Source organism: Lepidochelys olivacea (genome assembly GCF_965140295.1).
Source record: "Lepidochelys olivacea isolate rLepOli2 genome assembly, chromosome: 4".
Taxonomy (NCBI): Eukaryota; Metazoa; Chordata; order Testudines; family Cheloniidae; genus Lepidochelys; species Lepidochelys olivacea.
In genome coordinates, this window is record NC_140414.1 from 31,969,509 (window position 1) to 31,983,246 (window position 13,738).

General features: G+C 42.2%; 1 protein-coding gene across 1 annotated transcript in view; it reads left to right on the forward strand.

Moving 5' to 3' along the window:
• Positions 1-11,133: 11,133 nt before the first annotated feature.
• LOC311519498 (alcohol dehydrogenase 1-like) overlaps positions 11,134-13,738 on the forward strand; it is a 92,993-nt gene continuing 90,388 nt past the window's right edge. The window contains exon 1 of the mRNA XM_084626042.1: positions 11,134-11,171. The gene's annotated coding sequence lies outside the window, so the exon portion shown is untranslated. The remainder of the gene's footprint in view (positions 11,172-13,738) is intronic.

Sequence of the window (13,738 nt, forward strand, 5' to 3'; positions counted from 1 at the left end):
TTATGCTCTTAATTTAGCTTGTCAGAGAAACAATGAAAGTTAAAATCTGTGCTCCTTGAAAACTAGAAGCTGTACTAACAATTTCATTTGCTCTTGCATGAGACTGGCTACAATTTTGTGCATGTTCTGCTTCAATAATGTCTCATGGACAAAATATTACATCTGAAAATTGGTGAGTCACTCATTTTCCCTTTCCATATTTGACTTTTTCTGAGAGGCTTTTTAAAACATGGGTTCCATGATCAAATGATTTTCCGTCTAATGTTAAGGCAACGGGGTTACTTATGTCTTACCCGTGTGATCACTGTTCTGTAGCTGCAAGCTATCAAGCCATAACTGCCATTCAGATCATTTAATTTTCAAGCCTTGTTTCACAATGAACTTCAATGGGTATTGAAACAAGACTACATCAAAAGTAGTTGGAAAACAGACAGCTTTACGGTAGTACATCACGCTTCTGTTTCTATTCCAACCCACCTTTCAAATACAGGAAGCAATTCCACTTCCTAAATTTCTTGCTTCCGAATCTTTTGGAAAGTCAAGTTGAGCATGGGATTGGGCATACGATCGTACTTTACCCCATGGTAAGCATGATCAGTTTGTTTCTAGAGAAAATAGAGGGAACTGGGAGCCTCTTCTAAAGCACTTCTATATCTGCAGGGAGAATAAAAATAGAATCCAATTCCTTTGCTTCTCGTGGTAAATTCAACTCACAAATTACCCTCATCAATTGAAATTAAATATTCAGATTCCCAATTAGTGCCAAAAAAATTGACCAGCTTTGGCTGGACCACATATAATCACCACCTCATTGTCCCACACCACTGGCAGGACTGGATGAAGATGAAATAGAACTATTAGAAAAAAAGGACAAAAGAAAGCCAGTGACCTCTAATGGATGTACTTTATGAGACACGGTTCAATAGTGCTGCACCTATGCAGACAAATGGAACACTGTTGTGTTAGGCCCATATGCTGCCTTAGACCCTCCCGCTGTGCCCAGTTATTGATGACATTCGTAACCTGAAGGTACCATCCTTGCTACTTTCTGCAACTGACACAGAAGTATAGTGTGAATACTAGTCAGTTCGGGGGTGTACTGTGCAGAGAATGACACGGATGGGACAAAATAGGAATGAGCAAAGTTTCTCTCTAAATATTAGGTCTGGGTTTTAAGCTTGGTAATGACCAATAAAACTATGTTTTCCCCACAAGTATACTCAGATTTTCATGACAGAATGTGCTTTGATGTTTACATTCTATCCCAGAATTGCTTCTTGATCGGAGCTTTTTTAGTTTGCTTAATCCTGGTTTTAAAACTGAAAACATCACCAATTTCATACACAGTATTCAGCATGCTTTGCTGTACAAAATTCAGTGCTCCTGCCACAAAGCTAAGCATGGACGTAAACAGGAAGAGAAAATCATTTTGTAGAACATGCCCTCCAAGCAGCTTTGGGACTTCAGACTTTCTCACCCCACACTCCCAGAGAAGAGCTTTGGCCTTACTTGATTCTTTACTTGCAGGGTTTTCTCTTGGTAGGATCAGTGAATTCTATATCTTCAGCAACAAAGGGCAGATTTTAGAAGTACAAGGAAAGTGCCTCAGCAGGATGAATAGCAAAATTAGAATTAAACATCCTACCAGATATTATAGGGATAACAGAAACATGGTGGAGTAGTAGTCATGACTGGACTACAGGTATTGAAGGGTATGTGCTGTTTAGGAAAGACAGAAATAAAGGTAAAGGCGGTGGAGTAGCATTGTATATCAATGATGAGGTAGAATGTAAAGAAATAAGAAGTGATGGAATGGATAAGACAGAGTCTGTCTGGGCAAAAATCACATTGGGGAAGAAAACTACTAGAGCCCCCCTATGATAGTGCTTGGGGTGTTCTATAGACCACCGGGATCTAAATTGGATATGGATAGAGCCCTCTTTAATGTTTCTAATGAAGTAAATACTAAGGGAAACTGTGTGATCATGGGAGACCTTTAACTTTCCAGATATAGACTGGAGGACAAGTGCTAGTAATAATAATAGGGCTCAGAATTTCCTAGATGCGATAGCAGATGGATTCCTTCATCAAGTAGTTGCTGAACTGACAAGAGGGGATGCCATTTTAGATTTGGTTTGGATGAGTAGTGAGGACCTCATGGAAGAAATGGTTGTAGGGGACAACCTTGGTTCAAGTGATCATGAGCTAATTCAGTTCAAACTGAGTGGAAGGATTAACAAAAATAAATCTGCAACTAGGGTTTTTTATTTCAAAAGGGCTGACTTTCAAAAATTAAGGAAATTAGTTAGGGAAGTGGATTGGACTGAAGAACTTATGGATCTAAAGGCGAAGGAGGCCTGGGATTACTTCAAGCCAAAGCTGCAGAAGCTATCAGAAGCCTGCATCCCAACAAAGGGGAAAAAATTCATAGGCAGGAGTTGTAGACCAAGCTGGATGAGCAAGCATCTCAGAGAGGTGATTAAGAAAAAGCAGAAAGCATACAGGGAGTGGAAGATGGGAGGGATCAGCAGAGAAATCTACCTTATTGAGGTCAGAACATGTAGGGATAAAGTGAGAGAGGCTAAAAGTCAAGTAGAGTTGAACCTTGCGAAGGGTATTAAAACCAATAGTAAAAGGTTCTACAGCCATATAAATAAGAAGAGAACAAAGAAAGAAGAAGTGGGACCGCTTAACACTGAAGATGGAGTGGAGGTTAAGGATAATCTAGGCATGGCCCCGTATCTAAACAAATACTTTGCCTTAGTCTTTAATGAGGCTAATGAGGAGCTTAGGGATAATGATAGGACGACAAATGGGAATGAGGATATGGATTACTTTATCTGAGGTAGAAGTGAAACTCGAACAGCTTAATGGGACTAAATCGGGGGCCCCAGATAATCTTCATCCAAGAATATTAAAGGAATTGGCACATGAAATTGCAAGCCCATTAGCAAGAATTTTTAATGAATCTATAAACTCAGGGGTTGTACCGTATGACTGGAGAATTGCTAACATAGTTTCTATTTTTAAGAAAGGGGGAAAAATGTGATCCAGGTAACTACAGGCCTGTTAGTTTGACATATATAGTAAGCAAGGTCTTGGAAAAATTTTGAAGGAGAGAGTAGTTAAGGACATTGAGGTCAATGGTAAATGGGACAAAATACAACATGGTTTTACAAAAGGTAGATCATGCCAAACGAACCTGATCTCCTTCTTTGAGAAACTAGCAGATTTTTTAGTCAAAGGAAACGCAGTGGATCTAATTTGCCTAGATTTCAGTAAGGCATTTGATACCATGCCACATGAAGAATTATTAGTTAAACTGGAAAAGATGGGGATCAATATGAAAACTGAAAGGTGGATAAGGAATTGGTTAAACGGGAGACTGCCATGGGTCATACTGAAAGGTAAACTGTCAGGCTGGAATGATGTTACCAATGAAGCTCCTCAGGGATCGGTTTTGGGACCAATCTTATTTAATCTTTTTATTACTGACCTCGGCACAAAAAGTGGGAGTTTGCTAATAAAGTTTGAGGATGATGCAAAGCTGGGAGGTATTGCCAATGTAGAGAAGGACTGGGAGATCATACAAGAGGATCTGGATGACCTTGTAAGGTGGAGTAATAGTAATAGGATGAAATTTAATAGTGAGAAGTGTAAGGTTATGCATTTAGGGATTAATAACAAGAATTTTAGTGAGAAGCTGGGGACACATCAATTAGAAGTAACGGAGGAGGAGAAGGACCTCGGAGTATTGGTTGACCACAGGATGACTATGAGTCGCCAATGTGATATGGCTGTGAAAAAAGCTAATGCGGTCTTGGGATGCATCAGGCGAGGTATTTCCAGTAGAGATAAGGAGGTGCTAGTACCATTATACAAGGCACTGGTGAGACCTCACCTGGAATACTGTGTGCAGTTCTGATCGTCCATGCTTAAGAAGGATGAATTCAAACTGGAACAGGTACTAGGATGATCCAAGGAATGGAAAACCTGTCTTATGAAAGGAGATTCAAGGAGCTTGGCTTGTTTAGCCTAACCAAAAGAAGGCTGAGGGGAAATATGATTGCTCCCTACAAATATATCAGAGGGATAAATACTGGAGAGGGAGAGGAATTATATAAGCTCAGTACCAATGTGGACACAGGAACAAATGGATATAAACTGGACATCGAGAAGTTTAGACTTGAAATTAGACAAAGCTTTCTAACCATCAGAGGAGTGAAGTTCTGAAACAGCCTTCCAAGGGAAGCAGTGGGGGCAAAAGACCTATCTGGCTTCAAGATTAAACTCGATAAGTTTATGGAGGAGAAGGTATGATGGGATAACATGATTTTGGCAATTAATTGATCTTTAACTATTCATGGTAAATAGGTCCAATGGCCTGTGATGGGATGTTAAATGGGGTGGGATCTGAGTTACTACAGAGAATTCTTTCCTGGGTATCTGGCTGGTGAATCTTGCCCACATGCTCAGGGTTCAACTGATCGCCATATCTGGGGTTGGGAAGGAATTTTCCTCCAGGGCAGAATGGAAGAGACCCTGGGGTTTTTTCACCTTCCTCTGCAGCATGGGACATGGGCCACTTGCTGGAGGATTCTTTGCACCCTGAAGTCTTTAAACCATGATTTGAAGACTTCAGTAACTCAGACATAGGTGAGAGGTTTATTGCAGGAGTTGGGGTGAGGGGGGAGATTTGGTGGCCTGCCTTGTGCAGGAGGTCAGACTAGATGATCATAATGGTCCCTTCTGACCTTAATACCTATGAATCTATTGAAGAACTCCAAGTTAAGGAGTGCTTGTAGCTGTAAAGGCACATCCCTCTGTTGGGGACAATGCAGAACTGCACTTAAGATCACCTTTGTCTGTGCAACAAATCTGGCCAAAAGATGCAACACTTCTTTCCCCTGCTCCACACATGCAAAATATAAAGTGAGAAGGCTAAGCCGAGGAGGAGACATATATGGGAGCTAACAAGAATCTTTTAAATGTGGAAATCCTGCTCAAGCAACACAGATCAGAATTAGGAATATGGGAGCCCTGCAGGTTTGGAGGTTTGATGGTCTTGGGAATTTAACCCTGCAGTTCAGTTTGAAGGGATTGGAGCAAACCACTCTTTACATATTTGCTTGGATGTCTGTGTTAGAATGAGAATTCTCCCAGACAATCCTCATCTTACTTCCCAAACTGAGGGCCCACTCATTCTCCTCCAGTTGTTCCCCAGCAAAATGAGCCTAGGGACCTTGTTACTCACTGTTGCTGTCTCCAGGAAGGACCCAGTGACCTCCTTACCCCTCCTACTCTCTCTTGGTGTCAGGTGGGGCTTTCCTTTGACTTCGAGGGGTCACTGAGTAGTTCTCCTACATTTTCTCTCTTCTGATGGGCTGTCATATAGGGCCACTGTTCCACCTTCTCTCTCAAATTCCATCAAAGCTGATGGTCTTTTGGGAAGGGGCGGAGCCAAGAGTGGCCTGACAACAGAGTAACAGGGCAGCAGCAGAAGAGATTGCATGCAGATAGAGCTTAGCATGGTAGCAACCACATGCTAGGAATTATTGGGTGTCATCATCTGGTATGATTACTAAGGAATCCCTGTGGGTTATCTAGCTACCAAGGTGAACCTCATGGGGTGATATCTGCTCCAGGGCTTAATACAGCAGCAACTGCAGAGAGAGGCTGGGAGTGTTTTCATCTCCAGATACTCTTTGTGGAGAGAAGTCAGGCTGCTTCAGGGGAGCTGGAGGTAAGTAGTGCTGACTGGAAGCTTCCGTCCAAGGGCACAAGTCATGGATGGCAGTCCCATCCAGGGCCCCTGGTAAAGCAAAAGTAAATGGGAGAACCAATGGTTTAGTAGAAGAAGGCAGGGGTGACTTTTGTGGACAGTGGGAGGAAGACTAGTGGTGGGGAGGATATTAAGGCAGATTTCAGGGACTTTTCAGTTTTGCTTACACCCTTCTTCCCTTAGTTTTATGAAAGATATTGGACTTCAAATGGTGATTAGAAGGGCAAGATCTATTAGGTCATCTGGGCTTGTGATTACCCAACGTGGATTATGTGTGGTCTGTGGAGCACTTCCAGGCATTTTGTGTCACTCCTTCATTCACAATCAAGGAGGATCTGGCAGTCTTCAAAGAGTGATACCTTCTGATACTTGAAGCAAAGATTTTCAAAAGTGCTGTACACTCAACAGGTCCCACTGACTTCAAAAGGAGCTGTTGGGCCCTCAGTACTTTGAAAATTAGTTTACTTTTTTAAGGAGCCTCCCTATTTTTAAAAAGCTTTGTCTATGGGCCATAGGGCTTGCAGGAGCTTTTCTGACCAATCAATCTTAAAAGAAAAAGCAAAGCCAAGAACCTCTCTGAAAGCTGGATAGCTATGTCATGTCCATCTTTGGCATGATTTCAACCCTGATCGGAGTTTCTGACTATTCATAAATGAAGGCAGAACCAAACTTTACTGAACAGATTAAAGAAATTGGGCTGCAGGGAATGAGGATGTTTGGTAATAATAATATTAAGCTCTTAAGTGCTTTTTATCTCTAGATTTCAGAGCAATTTTCAAAGGAAGGTGAGTATCATTCCCATTTTACTGATGGGGAAACTGAAGCACATAGCTATGAAGTGACTGTCCAAGGTTACACAGTAGGCCAGTGGCAGACCCATGAACCAAATCTATTCTACACCCAGGGAGAGGAAACAGGTCAGATACTAAATAGGGGACTATAAACAACCAGCTATACCTATTGCATTAGAGTGAGTTTATTTTTCATTTTGTTGTTTTAATACGTTCCTCAGAAAACTAAGAACTAGATCATTAGTTGCGGCAAACAAAGTATAGAATGTGGTTTGGTAACTTAGGAGGGGAGGTACAGTCCCCAAAATGTTCTCTAGTTTAGGATAAGGTCCGCAATATGGAAAAGCTTTAGAACCTTTTATCTAGGCTATCCCTCTGCTAATTCAGAATTGTCCCCTGCAGTATATTTTACCAGTGCTTTGTCCAGTCTCGATATAAATGTCTCTGACAATGAGGTTTCCATCAGCAGATTAGGCCACAGTCTAATAAATGTGTCAGGAAGATTTTTCTGAGATTCAGCCTTTATTTTCCTTGTCTTAATTTGGAATGTCACGGAGCAACTCATGAAATGCAAGTTCAATAAATCATTTGGACCAGATGGCATTCATGGGGTGTGTGTGTGTGGGGGGGTGGGTTCTGAAGGAAATAAAGTGTGAAACAGTGCATATAAATCATTAAAAATAGCAGCTGTTCCCTAAAAATTGGAAAATCCAACCTGGTGCCGGTATTTAAAAAGCGGGAGGGGGTGTTGAGGAGAACAGCGATTTCAGGAATTACAGCCTGATGAGCCTTATCTCAGCTCCAAGGAAATTTACAGAGAATCTGTGTATAGGACAACACTTAGATAAATACATTAGAGCCAAATCAACACAGCTCCTGCAAGGGTAAATAATGGCTCCCTAAGCTATGAGAGATCTCTGGAAAAAAATGTGACTACAAAATAGCAATATAGCTAAATCTGATTGGGGTGGTAATAACTTGTTTGGAAAGTTGTTTTTAGATCTTGGTTTTAGAAATCCTTTGGAAAGGAAATGGCCTATGGGATATCCTACTGAGGACGAATAAGGGGTCCATTGGGAGAGGAAGTTCAGGACTACAGAGCAGGACAGTGTCAGGAGATGAGGCACAGAGGAGACAGGAGCTGACTAGTGGGGAGGGAGCTGGGCAGGGGTTTATGGCACCAGAGTGTGAACTGTAGGTGAGTGTCTAATGGAGAGGGAGGAAGAAAACACTCTGGGAAATGGGAAGGAACAGGTCATCAGGATGGATCTGGTGGGCAGGAAGAAGATATTGGTCTTTGTGGGAGGAGTGGTGGTGAGGGGACTGTCTGGCAGCTTTTGTGGGGTTTGGAGAGGACAGAACTGAGGGAGGAAATAGGGACAGTTTCCAAGTCTGTAGTGGAAGTAACAGTCAAGGACTGGTGCAAATCTCTCAATCAGGTTACAAACCTCACCCACCACAAGCCTGGCTTTGCCTAACTTTCAGTGACTTTCCCTTTTTCTGTCCATAAAATGGTTGGTGGCAAAAAACTGAGGGTGAAATCCTGGCCCCATTCCATTGAGTGACAAAACTCCCGTTGCCTTCAGTAGGGCCAAAATTTCACTCTGAGAGAGCATTTTTGTGCTTACATATATTTGCAGATCACGTGGTAAAGATTATTGGGTATGGAAGCCCAACCATGAAATTGGGGATCATGTGTATTTGGGAGATGGTTGTCACCATTTGATTTTTGTCTTCCAATAATTAAAAAAACACAGTGTGTCCAATATTTCAGTACCATGAAAATGATGTGAGTATTGAACTCGAAAACTCAGTGGATTCCTTGTGAATCTGATGTTTCTTGCTCTGGTTTGGATGATTTTCCCAGGGTAACTTATCAATGAAATTAAAATAAAAAAAGAGAGAAACCCGCACTGTGTAGCTAGTGTGTGACAAATTTAATTCTCTCCAGGCCAGGGCAGCAATGTTTCTGTGTTCTGGAAAAGTCCATGTTGACCCAACAAGGAGGGAAAAAGAGACTTCAGTTTTCTCTCATAGGGATGGAGAATGATCATTGTTTTTGTTTAGATCCCATCTCAAATTGTCTGTGAAGCTTAGGTGGAATTCCTAGGGCTTGATGCACCTGTTGAGAAAAACGTCTCACTGATGAGGGATGTGTGGGCTAGGGATAAAAGCAGAATGTGAGCTGAGACAGTGAAAGCTGCGATAGGAAGGGAAAAGTGCATTGGGTGACAACTGCTGGGAGCTGTGCACATGAAAGTGGAGAAACAGACAGCTCTAAAAGAAATATTCATTCATCCACAAAAGAAATCCTATACATCAAAGAATTACAATGTGCACACGAAGTATCTGCTTTTATTTTGGTGCTTCTGGGCATTGTACTATTTAGTAAACTGGGGAAGGCTGTAAGTCAGTTTTTGTTCTTTCCATTTATCTAATGTGCAAGGACATTTGCTGAGGATGCGACAGGATTTGTAAAGAAAGCCCGACTCTTTAGCAGAGAGCATATTTGTCATCATTGTACTCGCAAAATTATAACACAGGCTTTCTCTGGAGTAAACAAGATAGAGCTTATTTTTTTATTCATTGTATTGTGTCGGTTCCTGCTTGCATCACTGCAGGGTTTCTTTGGCCTCATCCAGAGCTCACTGAAGTCTTTAGAAAGACTCCCATTGACTTCAGAGGGCTTTGAATCAGGGCTGTACTGTTTTCATGAGAAATTCTTCCTTTAGAAGATTTTAGAAGTAACATTTAGTATTAAATATTTGTGTAGGTTCCTCAGCCCAGGAATCTTTTTTTTTTTTTTAATTTTTACTCAATTAGGACCAGATTCTGATATCTTTACTCAAGCTGAGCAGCACCTTGCTCCATGGTAGCTGACTGATCCTTGCCATTAGATACAGCAACTATCAGGCTGCTCTATCTTACACCCTGCCGCCCAAAGGGAGCATCTGGAAATCTTCCAGATGAAGCAACTCCCTAGATCGGGCTGTTAGCTAGTCACAGCCTTCCTGTGCCAGAAAGGAGGGAAATAGGAACAGCTACTATGCCCTATACAATCCTAAGATTCTCCTACACAAGAAGAATTAACCTTTTCCTGATACTTTTTCACTGCCCAAAAGTAAAGCTGCTGTAGTGGGGAACAGAATCTGGACCTCCATCCAATTTCATCCCGTAAAGTCCTGTACACAAACTGTGAGTATTGTTCCCTGTACTACATGAGAATTAAATGGGGGGGGGGGAAGGGGTAGGAACCTAACCCTATGTGAATACAAAATTTAAGTTGCAGTTAAAATATTTCCATTGCATTATTTTATTATTTAATTTATTTTGTATCATCTGCTTGTTGTTTTTAAATAATAAAACGAGAGGCCAGTGAGAAAAAAATTGCCTAGGTTCAATAATAGCATTTAAATGGCCCCAGTTGGGCTTGGAAGTTCACACCGCACTGAGCTGAAAGGGGTGAAAGAGAAAATGTATTCTCATCTTTCCAGACCAGAAATAGCAGCAACAGACAATTTTTGCAACTGGTTTATACTGTGATGTCTGAATCTTCAGACTAGTAGGAGAAACTAGGGCTTATTTTCCTCCATAGCAATGGTACATGAGTGTAACTCCACTTGGCCCTGATTTCCATCTCCTGTTGGTTTTGCAGTGGTATAACTCTATTGACATTAACATAGTGATACCTTATTTAGAGACTCCTCGGAAAGTATGAGAATAATAAGAATAATATGATAATGATGTCACACAGTAGCATGGCTCACCCTCATTTATCTAAATGTAGATCAGAGTATAAGACCCTAAATTCTTAGGACTTTAAGTTATAATATACAAATGTGGTGAAGACGTCACCATTTTCAAAGGTTTAAAATCTTTGGTTTAAAAAAAAGGGAGAGGAAGACTTCCAATATAGGGATTATTTCATGTGAAAAGAAAACACTGTGCTTTTTCACCCTGGTTTGTAGATAATACATTAGTGGATAAAATAGGGGATCATATTCCTCTTTTGAAAAACTTACTACTCAGAGATTTGAAGAAAAATCAATGTGACATTTGAATATACTTTGAAGTTAGTTCTCAGCTTGAAACTTCACAACTTTTGTCTCTCTCTTTTTTTTTATCAACTGTATTCATTACATTTCCATATAAAGCAGTCTGCTTGTTAAATACCATCTCTGCCTTTCTCTTTTTCTCGCTGTCACTTTGCTCTCCATGAGAATTGAACACTTTCTCTCAAAGGTAGCAACGCACCATTCAATTCAAGGCCCAGCCTTTGTAAAGACATATAATAACTTTGATTGCTGCATTTGTATAATTAAGAGACAGGCCTCTGGTTTAAAGGGGCTCCTGTTTTGCCTTTGAAATTGGGAGAGCAGGAGTTTTCTGTGGCAAGCTCACTGTAGGAAAGTCCCCGTCCCCTTTGGTGTCACATCTATCTGCGTCCCCCAGCCTGCTCCTCCGCTGTCCCAATGACAATGATTAGTCGGACCCCCCACTGGCTGCAGATGGAATGAGGCAGAGAGATAAGGCAAGCTGCCTTTCTCTTATGCCTCAGATCAGCGGAGGGAGAGCTCTTCTTCACAGGAAGCCCAAGTGTAAGCCGTTTAAACAAGCGTGCAGGAAATATTGGGGTAATTACCAAGCGCAGGGAGGGGGTCTGTGGCTATCAACAGCACTGAGAATGGATTCTAACATTCACTCAGCAGATTAATTGATCCTCTCTCTGCTGCTTATCTTTGGAAATAATTCTCATGGCTGAAAGTTGGGAGAGTAAAGTGTATTGAGGAGAGGCATTCTCATTATAGCTCCGCATATTTACTCATATCTGAAGCTCACTTTCTTCTCCTAGAGAAGCATTAAGAATTGTAGCAATAATTCATGCTTGGCAAACTTGTTTTCTGTAATAAGATCAAACCCACAAAGGGAGAAGAAAAAGCCTTGCTGTCTACGCTTTCTTATCTGAGGTGACGATGGTTAAGTGCTCCAATAATGAGAAGCGAGTCTGAGACACTCACATTTAATTCAGTTTAGTTAAAACAGAGTTTGCTGCGATTTTAATTTTTAGCTTTGCAAAAGCAAAACATGTTGCCAGCTTGGTGGAGCAGGAAGGATGAGTAGGGCCCTGTTGGGGATGGACTGGTTCCTCTCAGTCCCGGCAGACCACTGAAGAGGAACATTAAAGAAGTGACAGGTTTGTTGCTGGGGAGATGAGAACCAGCCTCTTCTGTCTCCTTCTTCTCCTTTGCACCTTCTCTCCCCAGCTGGCGAAGGAAGAAAACCAACCTCGTGGTTATAGTTACTTCTCGGATATGCCAGGCGCAGGCTAGGTGTCAAGAAGGAAATGACAGACGGCACTTCCACACCTCTACCTTTGTGTTTTGCCTGTTTGTGTATGCCCCGGTATTTTATATGTGAACCAGCAGATTGTGGGGAGAAGTTAATGGATGCAAGAGCAAAACAGTTTTGTTTTCTCTACTGGCTAATTTGATTGCTCATTTAAAATAATTTAAAAATAATGAGCAAAGAATTGTTTCTGATTTATATGCTGTACTTTGTGGAATGTTTCAAACCCCCTTATTAGCGCTAACCTAGCAACTTGAGATAAAGCGAGTGCAAAAAATTTAGAACTCCTTATTTTTGCACAGAATGATCCACTATCTTTCAAATTCTGTCAGGACACTCATTGGTTTAGGCTGTTTTTAGGCACTGTGGAAAGTAAATTACTATCCCACTGAAATGTAGCAAACGTAAGGGTTGCAATCTAGATCTGCTTTGACTGCCAGCTTTTTAATACAGTAGGAGAAAAACTATTATAGGATGATTCTTAAAGACAAAAGCTTAGAAAGAGCAGTACCTGCCCCCTTTCTCCAATTTCATTCTGTCACCCTCTTCTCTATTGTTGGTACATTTGTGGGTATTGCATCCCTCACTCCTAATGAACTAAGGGCCAGACTTTGACAATTAAATTGCACACATTTGCATGAATGCAACTGTGTGCCCACATTATGTGGGAGCACAAGACTGGGAACTTGCATGCACACGTAGCTAGATAGATGTCTGTTCAGCCCTGAATTTCACAGGCAGGCACGTTATACTTTCAACAGCTATTATTACTAGTGTGATGTTAAGAAGTTTAGAAATGGAAGATAGGTGAAGAGGTGCAGGTATTCAAGAAAATAGCTGATTACTCCTATTATTCCTGAGGGCATCCTGCACCCAAATTAAAAGTTCTGTGCCAGAAAAAATTAAAATTCTGGGCACAATATTTTAAAATTCTGCAAATGTTGTTTGTCAAATAAATGTGGAGGCTCCAGCCTGTTACTGGAGAGTACAGGCCACTGGCTGCACCGAGGTGGGAGATCACTGTGCAGCTCTCCCCACCCCCGGGACATGGACTCTGCGGTGAGGCTGCACCCAACCCTGACACAGTGCAAGGACCGGGCCTGCCCCAGAAACACTCCAAAGCCCTGCCCCTCCATGCCAGGCGCACCAGGTGTGGGAGGCAGGCTCAACAAGGCAGTATCCAAAGGTGGAGGAGCTTAGTGTGGGGGAATCCAGGTGTGGAGTGAGAGGGTTTTGTGTGGAGCAATCTGGGTGCAGGCAGCTCAGTGGGGGATCCAGGCGTAGAGGAGATCTGGATACACAGGATCTTGTTGTGGGGTTCTGGGTGCAATGGTAATGGCACTCGGCAGGGGGTCCAGGTGAAGGTGGTTGGTGCTCAACAGGGGTTGGTCTGGGTGTTGAGGGTGATTGAGCTCAGCAGGGGGGTCTAGGTGTGGGGAGATCAGTGGGGGGTCCAGATGCTGGGGTAGTGGGATTCAGTGGGGTGGGGATCCAGATGCAACTGGTTGGGGCTCAGTGGGGTGGGTACGTGGGTGCGGGTGGCTCATCAGGGTGGTCCAGGTGTAGGAAGAGTGGGCTTATTGGGGAGGAGGAGTTCTGTGTGCAGGGGGATGAGGCTGCTCCTCTCATCTTTCTGTAAATCTTCCTGAAACCTGACGGGCTCACTTAATAGGGTCTTGTGCAAATATTCTCACTAGTTTTGAGTTGTCAGGGTTCATACTCCCTGAGTGTTGGTTGAGTATTGCCTCTGCATGAGCCCCAAATTTGATTTAATACCATGAGTTTCACCTGGTTTGGCACTGAAATAGAAGCATTGCAT